This window comes from Phocoena sinus, chromosome X (assembly GCF_008692025.1).
Source record: "Phocoena sinus isolate mPhoSin1 chromosome X, mPhoSin1.pri, whole genome shotgun sequence".
NCBI classification, from domain to species: Eukaryota; Metazoa; Chordata; class Mammalia; order Artiodactyla; family Phocoenidae; genus Phocoena; species Phocoena sinus.
In genome coordinates this window covers 112685441-112706342 of record NC_045784.1, presented here as the reverse complement: position 1 = coordinate 112706342, position 20902 = coordinate 112685441, and the positions used below count along the sequence as shown (strand labels likewise).

General features: G+C 36.8%; 1 protein-coding gene across 8 annotated transcripts in view; it reads left to right on the top strand.

The window, feature by feature from the left end:
* Positions 1 to 20902, top strand: part of MBNL3 (muscleblind like splicing regulator 3) — a 128506-nt gene that overhangs the window by 35605 nt on the left and 71999 nt on the right. Inside the window, exon 1 of one of the 8 annotated variants that reach the window (XM_032620141.1) lies at positions 16689 to 16791. The exons of the other annotated variants lie outside the window; for them this stretch is intronic. The gene's annotated coding sequence lies outside the window, so the exon portion shown is untranslated. Of the gene's footprint in view, positions 1 to 16688; positions 16792 to 20902 lie in introns of those variants that run through there. 8 annotated transcript variants of the gene reach the window in all.

The window sequence follows — 20902 nt, the reverse complement described above, 5'->3', positions numbered from 1 at the left end:
GAGAAAGATATTAAAACTTCTCCAAGATGTAGAACAAAGTATTCGATTTTGGTTGTTAGAACTGATCTCCTGTGCTGGCTGTGTCACTAACTTCCTTGTAACTGTGACCAAGTGATTTCTCATTTATAGTCCTGTTATCTTGTCTGGAAAATGAAGGAATTGGCCTGTAGATCATCATTGCCCACATTGTGAGTCTGTGACTCAGGCTCGTATTAAAGCAAAAATGTGGGGAATGTATCTTAGCTTCAGGTCTGCTTGAGTTCATGACTAAACAACTCAACTACCAATAAAAGGCACAGATTTTTATGCGTAATAAAAGTGTATAGGTTCACTCTTTCTCCTCTCCTTTCCTGCATTGCCTGGACCTGCTGCTGTCAAGGCAGTGCTTCACATTTGGGAGACACTGGTAGATATAACACTTTCATATTCACACTAAAGGAAAACAGGAACCCTGGGATGCTTATTTCTTTCATTCACATAGACCTAGTCATTCTGATTTACAAGAAATATTACCTTTGGATAAGAGAGAGTATTCTAAGAGGGCACAGCTTCTCTCTGTATTTCTAGGAGTTTGTGGTTATAAAGCAAGGGACATTCAGAACTTAGTCGTATGCTACCTCTAATAATTTGGAGAGGTGAGGTTGTCTCCTCAAATAGATTATAAACTCCTTGAGGGAAGAGAATCTATCTTATATGCATTTTTTTTGTCGCTCAAAGACCAAATGCAGTACAATGCACATAGCCTACAAGTTAGCAGTGCACTTCCTCTCTCTGACAAAAAGTTACTGACTCATGGCATCTTAGCCTCGTATGGTGATTTTGATGTTTCTAGTCCAACTTCCCATTCAGTGTGATAGAAACCCAGTGCAGAAGAACGCACCACCTAGCAAAGCAGGTCGGTGCACTGTTGGACAGTTCAAGCTCTGAGCTGGTCCTTCACTGTGTTGAGCTAACATGTGTCTCTCTATATATTTTCACCCCTAGATCCTTCTGGAGAAACAGAAAACAAGTCAACTGCTTGCCTTTATATTGTTCATCTCCAGAGTTCCTCACTTCCTAAGTATTTATATAAGGAACTTGATGGCTTCAGAGTAAATACATAGCAAAACATTAAAAAAATTTTTTTAGTCATTGTAGTCATGGGATGAGGTTTGTGAGATTCCTATTTCCATATTGAACAAAATGAATTCTGATGATTTATTTCAGAAGCACTTTTTAGTACCAAGCACTCTTCAGAGTGCTTTATAAATATTAACACACTTTAATCTACAATCCAACCCTGTGAGATTGATACTGTCATTGATACTGTCATTTTATGGATGAGGAAACTGAAGTACAGATGATTTAGATAACTTGCCCAAGATCTTTTATCTGGTAAGAGGTAAGATTATGAATAAGGGCTTCTTGTTCCAAAATCCTATTCTCAACCACTAGGCAAAGATGGGATATCTTTTAGGGTTTTTTTAAATTTATTTTTTAAGCTGGGTCATTTAATTTTTTTCTCTTTTTCATTCTCATAAATTAGTACTTAGCTGTTTAAAGTTTCCAATTTTTCATGAGACTTATTTTAAATTGTTTCCTTTTTAAAGGTCTGGAAAAGGTACTGCTTAAAGATCTTTCATTTATTGTTTGTTTTTGCCACCTTGAAGCACTATACCTTTATTTTGATTATATAAAACTTTTTCCGATTTAGTTAACTGATGTTGCTAATATCTGGGAAAGTTCTACTCCAGTCTCTAAGGATGCTGTTACATCAGCTCTGTTTTCTGTCCCTAGGGAAGCTCTACTTTTTTCCATCTAGGTCTTTTGCACTCTCCTACACTGAATTTATTTAAATGTTTGCTTTGGCTCAAGCCTAAAACATCAAATAAATACCATAATTTGCTCATTTATATATTTTTCACTTTCTTTAAATTCCTAACAACTGTCCTACCATGTCTAAAACCAGTTCTGTGTCATTAACCTGGATCTTGGATTTATGGAGTGCCTACCTCACACCAGGGATTTTCACATCTGTCATATGATTTACTCCTGCAAGGAAACTGAGATGCTGAGGTTAAATATCTTGACCAAAGGTTAAATCCAGGTCTTTGTGATTCTAAAGCTCATTCTATACAGTCCAGAACAACTAGCCTTTCTTCACTTTCCTGGGCCTTAGTTTTCTCATCTGTGCAATGAAAACAAATGGATTGAGAGCCTATTAAGCGTCACGTACCAGGCCAGGTCCTACGCAAAAGTGGTTCACAGAAATAGCTACACAACTATGACATAATAAGCTTGTGGCGGAGAGTTCTGTTTGAGCACCCAGTGATGCCTTCTTCTTGGTAGAGGTGAGAAGCTGCCCCTAGAGGAAAAAGTGAGATTTCTCCCTTTCTAAAGAAGCACATTCTATAATTCTATTCTACCATAAAATAGATACATCGAAAAAAATCATGTTGTACTCTTCTTTCTATAAACAGGTTTACTAAGTGTGTGGCATCACAATTATAGTTTGCTAGACTACTAAAGTCCATGAGAAGAGGAACCATGTCCAGTGCCTTGTATATAGTACTTAATACATATTTGGAGGATGAATGAAGGAAAAAAGACATTTTTGTAAATATATGGACTCTTACCTACACACGACTGACAATTCAAAGATTTTTTAATGAGTAACTACTATCTTATGCCTACTGCCACCTCTGTTATTTATATAATTTTCAACTCAGCTAACACTTATTGAGAACCTAGTTGTGCTAGGTCCTGTGCTAGGGAAGGTAACAGTGAACGTACCTACAGCTCTAGCAATGTTTAATTCAAATTAGCATTGTTCTTGAATGCAGTTGTAGAATGTAGAACAGTTTTAATAGAATGGTGGAGATGGAATCCATCTTGTAGTGAGTGCAGGAGTGATTGAGAGTGAGGAAGAGGAGGAATCAGTTTGAAGATATTCCAGCAATGAAGGCTTAGGAAGCCTTCCTTGAGAGAGAGGCAGAGCTGAACTGTAGGAAAGTTGCATGGATGTTTGTGGGAGAGACAGAATTGCAGCTCAAGAGATCATGGGAAGGGCTTCCCTGGTGACACAGTGGTTAAGAATCCGCCTGGTTCAAGCCCTGGTCCGGGAAGATCCCACATGCTGCAGAGCAACTAATCCCGTGCACCACAACTACTGAGACTGCGCTCTAGAGCCCGCGAGCCACAACTACTGAGCCCGCGAGCCACAACTACTGAAGTCTGTGCCCCTAGAGCCCATGCTCCGCAACAAGAGAAGCCACCACAATGAGAAGCCCACACACCACAACAAAGAATAGCCCCCACTCGCTGCAACTAGAGAAAGCCCGTGTGCAGCAACGAAGACCCAACACAGCCAAAAATAAATAAATAATTTTTTTTTAAAAGAGATAATGGGAAGATTCCTGAGAGACATGGTCACACATGGAGTGAATGAGTTCCTGAGGATATTATGGTTTGGCCTATTCATCAGTAACCTTGTGGGCCTAAACATAAGGTTTTTTAAAATGAGTTATATAACATCTGGATTCCTGAAATCATGTCACCTATCCACTAAGATTATCTTTTCCAAATTTTTTTGAAATTTTAAAAATAAAATGCAAACACGAGGAGCTGTGGCTTATCTGTGTTTATACCCTTGACATCTAGTTATGTGTCCCTGAAGTTAGTCCTTAATAAATGTTTGTTTGAAGAATGTATTTATGAAAGAGAAATTATGGAGAACTATTATCAATATGTATTCAATAACTGGATATGAGCCATCTACCTGAATGGTTTAGAGTCCTTCATTTACTTACCTGAAGGTAATGAGCTGGATTTGATCTTTCAGGATTACTTTCAACTCTAGCATTCTTAAAGTCTTTATCCTTTGATGAACGAGTCTTGTTTGACTTTTGACAAACCTAATAACCCAGGGTGTATTGTTTCAATGATTACTAATGTGAAAGTTGTTTTGTTCCTTGAGGCTTGAATGGTTTTAGTGGAACAAGTACATGTGATTGATGATATCATCCATATTTGGACCCTGGGAATTTAAGTTCAGTTTTATGTCAGTGTGAGTTGAAGAAGTTTCTGTTATGCTGAGAACTTTATGATCTTTTGTGAGATATACTGTTATTTAAGATAGAATCAAGGCATTTTGGTTTCCTTCACTGATACATTGAATTATATGGCAGTCCAATTTAATCATTTTAGTCATTCAGTACTTGGTGATATAGATGATATCATGTTAACCTAATTTCCTCATCATTCCTATAAGGTATACTCACATGATTTTAAATTGATGAACACAACATGGTAACTACAGTATAGAATTTATCAGTTTTAATGGGATTCCGTTCACCTGAGTATAAATGTAAATGCTCTCTTTAATCCAATATTTAAGCCATTACTCCTTCTCCTCCTTTTTTGCTTGGCCATTTAAAAATGAGTCGATTTTTTGAATGATTCTTATCTATAGGTATTTTCTTAGTTTCCATATATGTTGGTGCTTACCTTAGTGTACAGACTTCCTTGCTGGTTTGACTTCAGCATTTTCCTTGAGTTTTATTTTCAAATCCTGCTTTCTTTTCAGGCTCTTACTCAAATCATGTCGTGAAATCCTCATGTGGAGAAATCTTTTTTATTTTGTCTTCTCCTTTTGATTTGCATACTCCAGGTTTTGATATGACAAGCTTACAAATTAGCAACAGAGAGAGTTTTAATAGGTGCTGACTACTTTGCTGTAGTATTATAGCTTCACAGTTTTTTCATAATTTCTCAATCTCGGTTCAAAGTTTTAACTTTGATTTGGATAAGCATTTTTTTTTGTAGAGAGTTTTATTATTGGGGGAGGGATTTAGTATGCCCAAAGGCTTTTATGCTTCCCTTCTGCCAGCTGGATGCCAGATTTCTGGACCACATGTTCTTTTGAATGGGAGATTTTAAACCCAATGTGTCAAGCATTTTCTAACTTATTTGCCAGACATGCATGAAAAGATATATTCAAAAAATTATAAGCAATTCAGGATCCTCTGGCTTCCATGGATAGGAAGTAATGAGCTTTCATATTGTAATTACAGGAAGCTGGGAAGAAAATTGAGAAACTGGAGATTTTTAAATTAGTGCCCATAGCTCTATTATTATGACATCTGAGAACTTTAAATATTGAAAAACTCAATACTACTATTTGGTGACAAGTCTGGAACTGAAATTTGTGACAGATTTTGTTTTGAAATTAGACTTTAACATTGCTCCTTAATATTATCTACTTCATAGAGTATTGGGATGATTGAATGAGATAATGAATATAAAACTCTTAACACAGTGTCTGGCACAGAATACGAGCTCCGTAAATGTTAAGTAGTATTAACCTCTAGAAATACCAGTTGTCTAATAACTAAGATACCACTTTAGAATACATCATTAAATCTGCTCAGCAAAGCAAATTTATCCTTCTTATTGTGTTTTAGTGGTTATTTTGTGAACCCTAAACTCACTTTTGGAATTTTTACTCAATAAAATTCCCAGTGTCTCAATTGATTCGAAATTGATATAGAGAATGTTCTTAATGGAATAGTTGGTATTTATGTTTATCCTGACCACAGAGGATAGCAGGAGAAATGGACTCTCGTAGGTAGAAATAGGAAAAGAGAAGCCAAAACCAAACATTTGGTTAGCAGGAGAAATATGCCAGATCATATGTTTTGGCTAGCAACAGACTATGGCCGGGAGGGTCAGTCAGATGGTTATAAGCAGATAAACTGATTCTGATTCTAAAAGGTTTTAGAAATTAAAGAAGACCAGGTAGACCATCATAGAAAAGTAGAGTCTAAAGTTTGTCTACAGTAGAGAGGCAGTTGGGACAAAATCATGTGTGTAAAGAAGGTGGTGGTCTCTGAAACTGAAAGAGGGTGTCAAGGCAGTTGCACTGAAATTAATGGAAGACACAGACTCACAGGGGTCAATAAATCCTTATATCAGTGGCAAGGGACTGCCTTTCCCCAGGGATTCAAAGCTTCAGAGAGTGCCCTTCTGGTTTTCAGCAATGTGAAATTCATCCATAGCCAGGAATTAAGCTCAAACATGGATATGTGTTGTCAGTGAAAGAAACTAAATGAATCAGGACAATTGGGTTAAACTTTGGGAATCTGCCCACCCATTCTGACCGCAGATGGACAAGGTATCAGATATGATGAAATCGGACCATGTGCTCTTCATGTGTACACTAACAGTTTCAGGCATTTTAGCCAAGTAGATGAACCATTCTGGGCCACTGTTCAAGGTTGAAGTAATCAATAGGTTACTTTGCTCCTCACTGGCTTTGATAATTATTTTTATTTTATTTTATTTTATGTATTTATTTTATTTATTTATTTTTGGCTGCATTGGGTCTTCGTTGCTGTGCACGGGCTGTCTCTAGTTGCGGCGAGCAGGGGCTACTCTTCGTTGCGGTGCACGGGCTTCTCATTGCAGTGGCTTCTCTTGTTGTGGAGCACGGGCTCTAGGAGCACTGGCTTCAGGAGTTGTGGCTCGCGGGCTCTAGAGCTCAGGCTCAGTAGTTGTGGTGCACAGGCTCAGTTGTTCCGCGGCATGTGGGATCTTCCCAGACCAGGGATCGAACCCCTGTCCCCTGCATTGGCAGGCAGATTCTTAACCACTGCACCACCAGGGAAGCCCTGGCTTTGATAATTCTGCTGTGACCACATTTACAGTTATTTGGGGTATTTTCATATTTGATGTGGGCTTGATTTTTCTATACCTTCCTTTTAAAATATGAAATCTGGATTTAAGTTATATACCTTACAGAAGTAGGAACATAAGTTATTTTCCCATTTATTGAGGCAAACCAGAGTTGAAATTGATAGATTTCACAGAATTGTTCTTATAGAAGATGAGTATTACATTTCAGGGTTTAGGTGTTGCTTTCCATTTTCATGGTACAATTGAAGCAATCTTCTTCCTCGCCCCCCTCTGCTTTGGAAGTTTTGTAATCTTTCCTTTGAGACTTGTTGAGATTGACTGAACGATAGAAGAGAACTATTCTATCTGGGCCAGGAAGACAACTTTATAATGACAGTATTATAGTTACACACCTTTCTTTAGTGTTAGCAAGGGCATTGACTACTTGTCCAAAATTCAGTTAAAAGATGTTAAAAAGACAGCCTATTTTACATTTTCTCTAAATTTTTCTATAAAGAGACACCCATAATTTCCAATCCAGTATAAATCACTCTGAAATATCAAGAGAAAACTGGAATTCTTATTTTAGAGGCTGTAAAGTATACTCTCAGTGTGAAGTTTGGGAAATGTAGAACTTAAGATTCTGACCTGTCTGTGCTCTGAACTCTTCACTCCTAATTCTTTTTTTAAAATTCAATTTATTTAAACAAACAAAAATATTCACCCATTTCTCCCACTCCCATCCCCCACCTCTGGCAGCCATCAATCTGTTCTCTATATCTATGAACACTTGGATTTTATATGTGTGTGTGTGTGTGTGTGTGTGTGTGTGTGTGTGTGTATTTTTTCCCACATGTAAGAGAAACCATATGGTATTTGTCTTTCTCTGTCTGACTTATTTCACTTACCATAAAGCCCTCAAGGTCCATCCATGTTGTCACAAATGGGAAGATTTCATTCATTTTTATGGCTGATAATATTCCATTATATCTACTTATATATCACAATTTCTTTATCCGTTCATCCATCCATGGACACTTGGGTTGTTTCCATACCTTGGCTACTGTAAATAATGCTGCAGTGAACACGGAGGTGCATATATCTTTTCAAATTAGTGTTTTCGTTTTCTTTGAATAAATACCCAGAAGTGGGATTGTTGTATCATACGGTAGTTCTATTTTTAATTTTTTGAAGAACCTCCATACTGGTTTTCATGGCGTCTGTACCAATTTACATTCCCACCAACAGTGCACTAGGATTCCCTTTTCTCCACATCCTCACCAACATTTGTTATTTCTAGTCTTTTTGATAATAGCCATCCTGACTGGTGTGAGGTGGTATCTCATTGTGGTTTCTCTGATGGTTAATGTTGTAGAGCATCTTTTCATGTATCTGTTGGCCATCTGTATATCCTCTTTGGAAAAATATCTATTAAGATCTTCTGCACATTTTAAAATCAGATTATTTGGGGGTTTTGGGGCTATTGAATTGTATGAGTTCTTTATATATTTTGGATATTAGCCCTTTATCAGATATATGCTTTGCAAATATTTCCTCCCATTCAGTAGGTTGCCTTTTTATTCCATTGGTGGTTTCCTCTGCTGTGCAGAAGCTTTTTATTTCGATGTAGTCCTACTTGTTTATTTTTGCTTTTGTTGCGTTCACTTTTGGTGTCAGATTCAAAAAAAATCATTGCCAGGACCTATGTCAAGGGGCTTATTACTACCTATGTTTTCTTCTAGGGGTTTTATGGTTTCAGGTCTTATACTCAAATCTTTAATCCATTTTGAGTTAATTTTTGTGTGTGGTGTAAGATAGTGGTTTAGTTTCGTTATTTTGCATGTGGCTGTCCAATTTTCCCAACACTGTTTATTGAAGACACTATCCTTTCCTCACTGTACATTCTTGGCTTCTTTAGTCATAAATTAACTGACCATATACGAGTGGGTTTATTGATGGGCTGTCTATTCTGTTCCATTGATCTATGTATCTGTTTTTATGCCAATACCATTAATTACTATAGCTTTGTAATATAGTTTGAAATCAAGGACCATGGTGTGGTGCCTCCAGCTTTGTTCTTTCTCAAGATTGCTTTGGCTATTTGGGGTCTTTTATGGTTCCATATTAATTTTAGGACTGTTTTTCTATTTTTGTAAAAAATCTCATTGGAATTTTGGTAGGGATAGTATTGAACCTGTATATTGCTTTGGCTAGTATGGACGTTTTAACAATATTAATTCTTTCAATCCATGTGCACAGAATATCTTTTTATTTATTTCTGTCTTCTTCAATTTCTTTCATTAATGTCTTATAGTTTTCAATATATAGGTCTTTTACCTCCTTGGTTAAATTTATTTCTAGGTATTTTATTCTTTTTGATGCAATGGTAAATAGGATTGTTTTTTTTTAAACATCTTTAATGGAGTATAATTGCTTTGCCATGGTGTGTTAGTTTTTGCTTTATAACAAAGTGAATCAGTTATGCATATACATATGTCCCCATATCTCTTCCCTTTTGCATCTCCCTCCATCCCACCCTCCCTAGCCCACCCCTTTGGTGGTCACAGAGCACCGAGCTGATCTCCATGTGCTATGCAGCTGCTTCCCACTATCTATCTATCTTACGTTTGGAAGTGTATACATGTCCATGCCACTCTCTCACTTTGTCCCAGCTTACCCTTCCCCCTCCTTGTATCCTCAAGTCCATTCTCTAGTAGGTCTGCATATTTATTCCCGTCTTGTGCCTAGGTTCTTCTGACCATTTTATTTCTTTTCCTTTTTAGATTCCATGTATAAGTGTTAGCATATGGTATTTGTTTTTCTCATTCTGATTTACTTTACTCTGTGTGACAGTCTCTAGGTCCATCCACCTCACTACAAATAACTCAGTTTAATTCCTTTTTATGGCTGAGTAATATTCCATTGTATATATGTGCCACATCTTCTTTATCCATTCATCTGTTGATGGACACTTAGGTTGCTTCCATGTCCTGGCTATTGTAAATAGAGCTGCAATAAACATAGTGGTACATGATTCTTTTTGAATTATGGTTTTCTCAGGGTTTATGCCCAGCAGTGGGATTGCTGGGTCATATGGTAGTCCTATTTTTAGTTTTTTAACGAACCTCCATACTGTTCTCCATAGTGGCTGTATCAATTTACATTCCCACCAACAGTGCAAGAGGGTTCCCTTTTCTCCACACCCTCTCCAGCATTTATTGTTCGTAGATTTTTTGATGATGGCCATTCTGACCAGTGTGGGATGATATCTCATTGTAGTTTTGATTTGCATTTCTCTAATGATTAATGATGTTGAGCATTCTTTCATGTGTTTGTTGGCAATCTGTATATCTTCTTTGGAGAAATGTCTATTTACGTCTTCTGCCCACTTTTGGATTGGGTTGTTTGTTCTTTTGATACTGAGCTGCATGAGTTGCTTGTATGTTTTGGAGATTACTCATTTGTCAGTTGCTTCATTTGCAAATATTTTCTCCCATTCTGAGGGTTGTCTTTTCATCTTATTTATGGTTTCCTTTGCTGTGCAAAAGCTTTGAAGTTTCATTAGGTCCCATTTGTTTATTTTTGTTTTTATTTCCATTTCTCTAAGAGGTGGGTCAAAAAGAATCTTGCTGTGATTTATGTCCTAGAGTGTTCTGCCTATGTTTTCCTCTAAGAGTTTGATAGTGTCTGGCCTTACATTTAGGTCTTTAATCCATTTTGAGTTTATTTTTGTGTATGGCGTTAGGGAGTGTTCTAATTTCATTCTTTTACATGTAGCTGTCCAGTTTTCCCAGCACCACTTATTGAAGAGGCTGTCTTTTCGCCACTGTATATCCTTGCCTTCTTATCAAAGATAAGGTGACCATATGTGTGTGGGTTTATCTCTGGGCTTTCTATCCTGTTCCATTGATCTATATTTCTGTTTTTGTGCCAGTACCATACTGCCTTGATTACTGTAGCTTTGTAGTATAGTCTGAAGTCAGGGAGCCTGATTCCTCCAGCTCAGTTTTTCGTTCTCAAGATTGCTTTGGCTATTCGGGATCTTTTGTGTTTCCATACAAATTGTGTTCTACTTCTGTGGAAAATGCCAGTGGTAGTTTGATAAGGATTGCATTGAATCTGTAGATTGTTTTGGGTAGTAGAATCATTTTCACAATGTTGATTCTTTCAATCCAAGAACATGGTATATCTCTCCATCTATTTGTATCATCTTTAATTTCTTTCATCAGTGTCTTATAATTTTCTGCATACAGGTCTTTTGTCTCCTTAGGTAGGTTTATTCCTAGGTATTTTATTCTTTTTGTTGCAGTGGTAAATGGGAGTGCTTTCTTAATTTCACTTTCACATTTTTCATCATTAGTGTATAGGAATGCAAGAGATTTCTGTGCATTAATTTTGTGTCCTGCTACTTTAGGATTGTTTTCTTAATTACTCTTTCTGATACTTCATTATTAGTGTATAGAAACACAGCAGACTTTTATGTATTGATTCTGTATCCTGCAGCTTTACTGAATTCACTTATTTGTTTTAGGAGTTTTCTGTTGGAATCTTTAGAGTTTTCTATATGTAATATCATGTCATCTGCAAACAGCGACTGTTTTACTTCTTCCCATCCAATTTGGATTTCTTTTATTTCTTTTTCTTGAATAATTGCTCTGGGTAGGATTCCCAATACTATGTTGAATAAAAGTTTCTGAAAATAGGCATCCTTCTCTGGCTCCTGATATTAGCAGAAAAGCTTTAAGCTTTCAACCATTGAGTAAGATGTTAGCTGTGGGCTTGTTATATATGTCCTTTACTGTGTTCCTCTCTACCCACTTTGTTGAGAGTTTTTATCATAACTGGGTGTTGAATTTTGTCAAATGCTTTTTCTGCATTTGTTGAGATGATCATATGATTTTTATCCTTCATTTTTTTTTTTGTTTTGCTTTTTTTGCGGTACGCAGGCCTCTCACTGTTGTGGCCTCTCCTGTTGCGGAGCACAGGCTCCGGAAGTGCAGGCTCATCAGCCATGGCTCACGGGCCCAGCTGCTCCACGGCATGTGGGATCCTCCCGGACTGGAGCACGAACCCGTGTCCCCCACATTGGCAGGTGGACTCTCAACCACTGCACCACCAGGGAAGCCCCTTCATTTTGTTAATGTTTTGTACCACATTGACTGATTTGCAGATGCTGAACCATCTTTCCATCCCTGGAATAAATCCCACTTGATCTTGGAGTATGAACCTTTTAATATATTGTTGAATTCAGTTTCCTAATATTTTGTTGAGCATTTTTGTATCTATGTTCATCAGGGAAATTGGCCTGTAATTTTCTTTCCTTGTGGCATTTTAAATTTTATTTATTTAGTTTTGGTTGCGTTGGGTCTATGTTGCTGTGTGTGGGCTTTCTCTAGTTGCGGCGAGTGGGGGCTACTCTTTGTTGCGGTGTGCAGGCTTCTCATTGTGGTGGCTTCTCTTGTTGCGGAGCATGGGCTCTAGGCGCACAGGCTTCAGTAGTTGTGGCACGTGGGCTCTAGAGCACAGGTCTTCAGTAGTTGTGGTGCATGGGCTTAGTTGCTTCACGACATGTAGGATCTTCCTGGACCAGTGCTCAAACTCATGTCCCGTGCATTGGCAGGCAGATTCTTAACCACTGCGCCACCAGGGAATCCTGTTGTGGCATTTTTGACTGGTTTTGATATTAGGGTAATGCAGGCCTTGTGAAATGAGTTTGGAAGACTTCCATTCTCTTCTGTTTTTTTGGAAGAGTTTGAGAAGGATTGATATTAATTCTTTGAATGTTTGGTAGAATTCACCAGTGAAGCAATCTGGTCTTGGACTTTTGTTTGTTGGGAGGCTTTTGATTACTGATTTGATCACCTTATTTGTTATTGGTCTGTTCTGGTCTATTTCACCATGATTTGGACTTAGTAGGTAGTATGTTACTAGGAATTTATCCAGTATTTCTAGATTGTCCAATTTGTTAGCATATAATTCCTCATAGTACTCCCATAATCCTTTGTATTTCTGTGACATCAGTTGTAATATCTACTCTTTTATTTCTGATTTTGAGTCAATCTCCCTATTTTTTCTTGGATGAATATTCTTTACTAAAGTACCCAGCTTTCCAATTAACTCTAGGCAGTTAGCTTACAGATATGTCACTGTTGTGTATAATATGAATGTGAAATAATGCCTCTAGCAACAGTAACTTCAGACATAGACGATAGAACTCTTGTGTATACTTGCTTAAGAAATTTACTTTCCCAGAAAACTCCCTTCACGTCTTACTAGAACTTTTGGCATTGATGTATTAAATTACTTGGTCCTTGAAATCAGGGTACCTTTGGTCCTCTCCCAACTTTTTTAGCCATAAAGCTTTTTTCCTCAATCTTTTACTAGTCTTATAAGTGCTCCTAATAAGGATTGGAGGCTTTGTACTGAGATTGAGAATCTGAATTTATTGGGCATAATACCAGTGATGAAGTCGGGTAAGGAAGCCCTCACTGGATGCTTACTAGATACAGTGATGAATCCCTTTACATGATCAAATCACTTAGATGCTAGTTTAGTTTACCTCTCTGACAAATAGTCATACTTATGTGACTCACAAATTTGACTAGAGTTACTTGAGCTGTTCAAGTATTTAAAGGATAAATAAACATTTTGTGATAGCTTCTGATGATTGTTTTCCAATGTGTGTGTGTTTGTGTGTGTGTGTGTTGGTGAATAGTGAATGTTCAACCAAATCTTATCAGTGAGTAAATTGGCCCTGAAAATTGAATTGAGTTCAATTCAGTATGTACTTTGGGAGGAGCACGAACACTTTCCAGCCACTGGGGTGCTGGTTAAAGTCCTGTAGCAGGAATTTACAGGATGCCATTACAGCCAAAAAGTTGCTATCTAAATTTAACTCCTGGCATGAGCTTGTTCTGTAGCAAAATCTAACTGAAGAAAAGAAATTCTTGCTGAAGTTTCAACTACATTTTTAAAAGGAATTTACCTTGCAGAGAGTAAGACTGAAAAACATTTGAGTCACTTTGTAAAATAGGAATACAGTTATGTGTCCTTAATGATGGGGGTCATTGATAAATGTGTAATTAGCAAAATGAAAGCAAGAAGCTGCACTTTTCAGTCTGTTTTTTTACCCACTTTTCATGGCAGCCTGACTTGAATCACTGCCTGTCCTGTCCTCACAGAGCCTGTGAACTAGAGAAACACTCTGACATCCACCCACTTCTCTCTCATCTTTTGTTCTTGCAGAGTATGTCAGATGTGTAAACTTTGCTCTGATTGTGTGTTGTGGGCTCCTTAAATAAAACAATTTTGCAAGGGCAGATCATTGTTACCGTACTGCATTTATGGCCACTAAGTTTCTACTCTGCTTAAAATCTTTGAGAGCGGCTCCTATTTCTATAATAAACATTACAGTCCTTGAGCCATTTTCAAGGATCTTCAGAAACAACGCACAAATGATTTGTCTTCCACAGTATGAACCTGCCATCCTAGCCCGCCCATGTGTGCTCACCATCCTACAAATACCTGATACCTAATCTTCTCATCTCATCCTCATTCGTGCTGTTCCTCTTTCTAGGAAGTCTCTCTGCCCCTCCATCCTCACCTAGGTCCTTCTCATTCATTAAGACCCAGCTCCACTTTCTCCTCTTGGAAAACTCCCTTGACAACTTCAGGCCTGAGTGACATCCTCTTCTCAGAACTCTCATCACATTTGTTGTTAATGTTACTAAATTTTGCTCTTAATTGTCTACATTGTTTGCTTTTATTTCATATTATGTTGTTCTTGTCTCCCCAACTCAAAAGAGGTTTCTTGAGTACACAGGCAGTGTTTTAAAGCTCGTCTGGTTCCCCAGAAGCGTGTGACACAAGTCTGTGCATATTGTTGGTGGACACAATAAATGTTTGTTGATTAACGGACACTTTCCCACGTGAACATTTTCATTTTTATTTATTTATTTATTGAGATATAGTTGATTTACGATATTATAAAAGTTTCAGGTATACAAGTGATTCACAATTTTTTAAAGATTATACTCCGTTTATAGATATTATAAAATATTGGCTATATTCCCTGTTCTGTACAATCTATCCTTGTAGCTTATTTTATACATAATAGTTTGTACTTCTTAATCCCCTACCCTTATCTTGCCCCTCCCCCCTTTCCTCTCCCCACTGGCAACCACTAGTTTGTTCTATATATCTGTGAGTCTATTTCTTTTTTGATACATTCATTAGTGTGTTTTATTTTTTAAATTCCACATATAAGTGACAACATACAGTATTTATCTTTCTCTGACTTATTTCAGCAAGCATAATACCCTTTAAGTCCATCCATGTTGTTGCAAATGGCAACATTTCATTCTTTTTTATGGCTGAGTAGTATTCCATAGTATATTGTATACTATATCTTCTTTATCCATTCATCTATTGATGGACACTTAGGTTGCTTCCATATCTTGGCTATTATAAATAATGCTCCTCTGAACATTGGGGTGTATGTATCTTTTCAAATTAGTGTTTTCATTTCTTGGGATATATGCCCAGGAGTGGGATTGCTGAATCATATGGTAGTTCTGTTTTTAGTTTTTTGAGGAACCTTTGTACTGTTCTCCATAGTGGCTGCACCAATTTACACTCCCACCAACAGTGTACAAGGGTTCCCTTTTCTTCACATCCTCACCAATATTTGTTATTCCACATGAACATTTTTAAAGACCTCATTGGCTTGAATTTTAGGGAATCATAATAGGTATTTGTTAAATGGATAAAATGAATGACGGATATGATTTTTTATTTATTTTCGCCACCCCCCCATCCCCATTCATGGCCAACCAATTGAATGTATGATTCTCAGGACAGGGATTTAATCTTCTTGTTCAACTTTGCATCCCCAGCACCTAGATCAGTACGTAGGTCATATTAGATGCCCAATAAATATTTGTTGAATGAATCTTCAGCAAAATCACCCTGCATATATTAAATGCAATGTCTTGTGACATTTTGTATTTCTCTCATCTCAAATGCTTGAGCATTATAGGACTTAAATTGCCAAATATGTTAAGTTCCTACTGTCTTCAATTTTAAATCCAGTTTTCTGGTGATCTTTTAATGGCTCTGGGATTTCTGTCCCATGGACATAAGCAAGCAATTAACCAGTGTTGTTTGATAACAGCTGTGTGCAGAATCCAGGTTTTAGGTTGTTTTTATATTAAATTGGATTAGTTTAAAATATTTAAATGGCATTTATTAGCAAGTTCTCATAATTTCATATATTATTTTAAAAGAGATATATCTTTTTTTTAAAAAAAGATGAACTCCTCTGACTAACAAAACCAATCACATTTGTTGCTAGAGCTATGTTTGAAAGAGACAGGGTAGCACCTGTTTTTTTTTCTTTTTATGACCATATATATGCACTGAGGTGGGTCTTTTAATTGCTTTATGAAACAGAATAACTTGATTTACCTGCTTTTTGTAAAAGATAAATTTGTTACCCTGGGAATATTGTGAAAAAAATTCAATGAAACTTAAAAGAAAAGCTTAATGAAAAAGTTCTGCACATAGGTGAAATGTCCTTATTTTCACACTTATTTTTTTCAGACATAAAACTCAGTTTTCTATAGGATGCTTGTGAAATCATGGCTTCCATCTGCAGTGCTGAGGACCTCTCATATGCCTTAAAGAACTGGATTGGTGGACCACTAAGCTAAATATGTGAGGGAAATAGAACTTGAAGCAAATTAGAAAACTTGTAAGCTTTTAAGCCTTGTTAGCCTGCCAATTCAAGCAGCATGTAGCAGGCGTGTCATATATTCGTAGAGCCAAAATAAATGGCCACAAGGAATTCCTTGTGGTAATACAGATGTAAGGAAAGCTTAAAAATGGAAAGAAAAGAAAACATTGTTTTCATTGTTTATTCCGGAGGTCGATAAATACATTTAAAGAAATGCCTCTTCAGATATTGCTTTAGGTGCCAAAGAGCGTCTTTGTGATCTTCTGGACCAGACACTGGCAATGTTTCTATGTTATGTGCTGGCTTGTGAAGGGAAGGCAAAAGAAAGGAGGAGACGAGGAAAGTGTAAGAAAAAGTGGGACAAAAGTAACTGCTGGCAGTGGCCTTGCAAGCCACTCTGGAACAAGGTACTATTTCCATTATATCAGTAGAAAATATTTATTTATTTTGTTTTACCATCAAGAACAATTCCATGAGAAAATGTTTGAATCCTTAAAAATATAGATAATCTACTTAATAATGAATCTAGTGTGTATGTAATTTTAAAGTAAAAACTTTTTTTAAATTGAAGTATAGCTGATTTACAATGTTGTGTTCGTTTCTGGTGTACAGCAAGGTGATTCAGGTGTGTGTGTATATATATTCTTTTCCACTATAGCTTACTATAAGGTATTAGATATAGTTCGCTATGCTATAGAGTAGGACCTTGTGTTTATCTGTTTTATATATAGTAGTTTGTATCTGCTAACCCCAAACTCCTAATTTCTCTCTCCCCCTCCCTTTCCCCTTTGGTAACCATAAGTTTTTTTTCTGTGTCTGTGAGTCTGGTTCTGTTTTGTAAATAAGAAGTTCATTTGTATCATATTTTAGATTCCACATATAAGTGATATCATATGATATTTGTCTTTCTCTGTCTGATATTTCACTTAATATGCTATTCCCTGGGTCCATCCATGTTGCTGCAAATGGGTATATTTCATTCTTTTTTATGGCTCAGTAGTGTTCCATTATATATATATATATATATATATATATATATATATATATATATACACACACACACACACACACACCACATTTTCTTTGTCCAGTCATCAGTTGATGGGCACTTAGATTGTTTCCATGTCTTGGCTATTGCAAATGGTGCTGCAATGAGACTGTCTTCTCGCCATTGTATATTCTTGCCTCCTTTGTCAAAAATTAATTGACTGTAAGTGTGTCGGTTTATTTCTGGGCTCTATTCTGTTCCATTGATCCATATGTCTGTTTTTTGTGTCAATATCATGCTTTTTGATTACTGTAGCTTTATAGTATAGCCTAAAGTCAGGGAGAACGATGCCTCCTGCTTTGTTCTTTTTCCTCAGGATTGCTTTGGCAATTTAGGGTCTTTTATGGTTCCATATGAATTTTAGGATTATTTGTTCCAGTTCTGTGAAAAATGTCATGGATATTTTGATAGGGATCACATTAAATCTGTAGATTTCTTTGGGTAGTATGGTCATTTTAACAAGATTAATTCTTCCAGTCCAAGAACATGGGATATCTTTCTATTTCTTTAAATCATCTTCAATTCCCTTTATCAATGTTTTATAGTTCTCAACATATAAGTCTTTTAACTTCCTTGGTCAGGTTTATTCCTAAATGTTTTTAATGTGATTTTTAAAAGGGATTGTTTTCTTGAAGTAAAAACATTTTTTATTTTCCTTATGTTATATCTAATATAGAATTTTTGTAAAGGAGCATTAATTAAAATTCAAAAATAACTCTTTTACTTTCAAGGAAAAATATGTACTTCGGGGATGTTTCTTGTTTCTTCCTATGGCTCAAAGTGAAATCTCCTTCACCCCACTCCCAGTTCAGTTTCATCACACTGATTCTTGGGCAAAAACATTCCAAAAATTAACCTACTATCCAAAGATATAGAGAAAAGTCATTTGGTTATCTCATATTTTTACTCTAAATCCAAGATCTTTCTGTTACCAAAAGAGCAGGAATAGACCATTCTTTATCGAAACTGAGTGCTCTATATATCAAGAATTGCAGGTATTAACATTTCAATTTGAAAGCTAGAATTATGAGAAAATACTCAACTTTACAGATCTGATAGATATGAAACTGACAGAGGTGACCAAAGCTCAGCCAGCCTAGAGGATGCTCAACTGACAAAAATCCTTGCTTGGAAGTGTTAAGTTACCATTTAATCTTTGACCTTTCGAAGTAAGAATCCTGAGAAATGCTGTCATGCTCTAACTTCCAATGAGAAGATAGAGTCAGCAAAACTAAGTAAAACATGATCTCTACTTTTATGGAATTTACAGTCTGATAAGGGAGAAAACTTAAGGGCCTATAATAAGAATGTGATCTGTGCCATAAGGGAGACACAGTATCATGACATGACTAAGAAGGTGGGCTCTGGTCGCAGACTGCCTGGGTTTGAACCATGGCTTGAGGGTAGCTACATGAATTTGTGCAAGACTTAACCCTTCTCCACCTCTGTTTCCCCATCTGTAAAATGGGAACAGTAGTACTGTCTTCAAGAGGAGTCCGGAGAGCAGTAAGACTTGGTGTGGTAATTTCTGGGGTGTTCCTTTTAGTGACTCGTTTCTATGCAATAGTGTTTGAGTGTGTGTTTAAGAGTATTGTTAAGTTAGAGTGCTTGGTGTACCATTCATGGGAGAATGAGAGAGCTGTGTTGGAATCAGAATACCTAGAGTCTGCTTCCACCCCTTCATAAACTCTCATAATCATTTCTCTTTGCTATGACTTTGGTTTCTTCTCTATTTAAATGAGCATAGGAAGTTCTACGACAGCAGGGACCTTATCAGTCTTGTTCCACATCTAGAACGGTGCTCGGCATATAGTGGATGTGGATAAATGTTGGTGCAGCACAACTCAGGAATATTATGAAGATGGCACTGCAACAGGCATGAACGTAATTTTGAGAAGGAATCATAAGTACTACACAGAAATGACTGGCTTTCGTTGTTTAAGATTCCCAAGAGAGACAAGAGATAAGAAATGATCACTGCTACATTTCTCTGCCAGGATCTAAGCATGAGATTTAGAGTCAGAGGATCTTGCCTGGAGCCATGGTTCTACCACTTAAGGCTTTGTAACTTCAGATAAGTAATTTAGCTTCCTTGAGCTTCATTTCCTTCATTGGTCTTTTTGGGTTATCACCCATGGTTTAGAGTATTTTTTAGAGCTCCAAAGATCAATGAAATAAAAACACTTGCAAGCTGCGAATACCATACAAGTACAAATGTACTAAGAAATGGTAACTTCATGTTCTACATTAGAGGACTATAAATCATGAAAAGCAAACTCGTATTCCTATTACTCAAGTCTAAAGTAGTGAAGATAAAGTTGTATTGTCCCCCAAACAAAGTTGATCTTTGAAATGGACCCCCCTCCCTGTCTTTTATACAGAGATGAGCAGCGCGGCAGGACGGAACATCTCTCCACTGTCACACCAGCTCTTTTTAGTTGTTGCACCTAGCTTCTTCTGTGCCAGCACCAAAAATAGTTCCAGTTTGAAGGAAGACATGCAGATATGTGCTGGCTAGAACTGTTTTGAGGAGCTGGCCAGGGTCCCATCAGAGGTTACAGGTCAATTTTAAAAATGAAGAAAATTCCTTCTCCCATTCCCCCTGTCTTACATAAAATGCATGGCCAGAGTTCAATTCCTGTTTGTATTTTTTCATTTGTAAAAGTTTAAAATTCAAATTTATTATTTGTTTCTATACTTGATAGACCTCTGTAGAAAAATCTTTCTCCAGACCCTCACTCACCGTTTATGTTCTGAGGAAAAAACCCATTTTATATATATATATATATATTTCTTTTTCATTATTTTTCTTTCAAATGTGTTCAGGCAGCCCATGTAATTTAGTTATAGGATTAAATTTGAATATATCTTTAAATCTAAACTTACAAACTCACAGAACATACTCTTTTATTAGAGTACTTTCTATAATACAAGCGTGGAAATGAATTTATTCTTGAAATTCAACTTCAGAACACTACTTAGAAGAATGTGTGTCTAAGAAGAATCTAAGAAAGAAAAGATTGGGGTAGCCAATTCCATCACTTATGAAGCTTTTTTTTTTTGGTTGTCATGTCTCTTTAGACTTAAAAAAATAGCTTTATTGATATATAATTCACATATTATCCAATTCACTCATTTAAAGTATACAGTTTAGTGAATGGGCTTTGGTATATTCAAAAAATTGTGCAACCATCACCACTGTCTAATTCCAGAATATTTTCGTCACCCCCAAAGGAGACCCCATACACATTCAGCAGTTGCTCCACTTTCTCCCCTTCCCCAGGCCCTCACAACCACTAATTTGCTTTCTGACTCTATGGATTTACCTATTCTGGATATTTAATATAAATGGAACCATACAATATGTGGCCGCTGTGACTGGCTTCTTCCACTTAGCATCATTTTTGGGGGGGTTCATTCGTGTTGTGGCATGTGTCAGTACTTTATTCCTTTTTATGGTAGAGTAATAT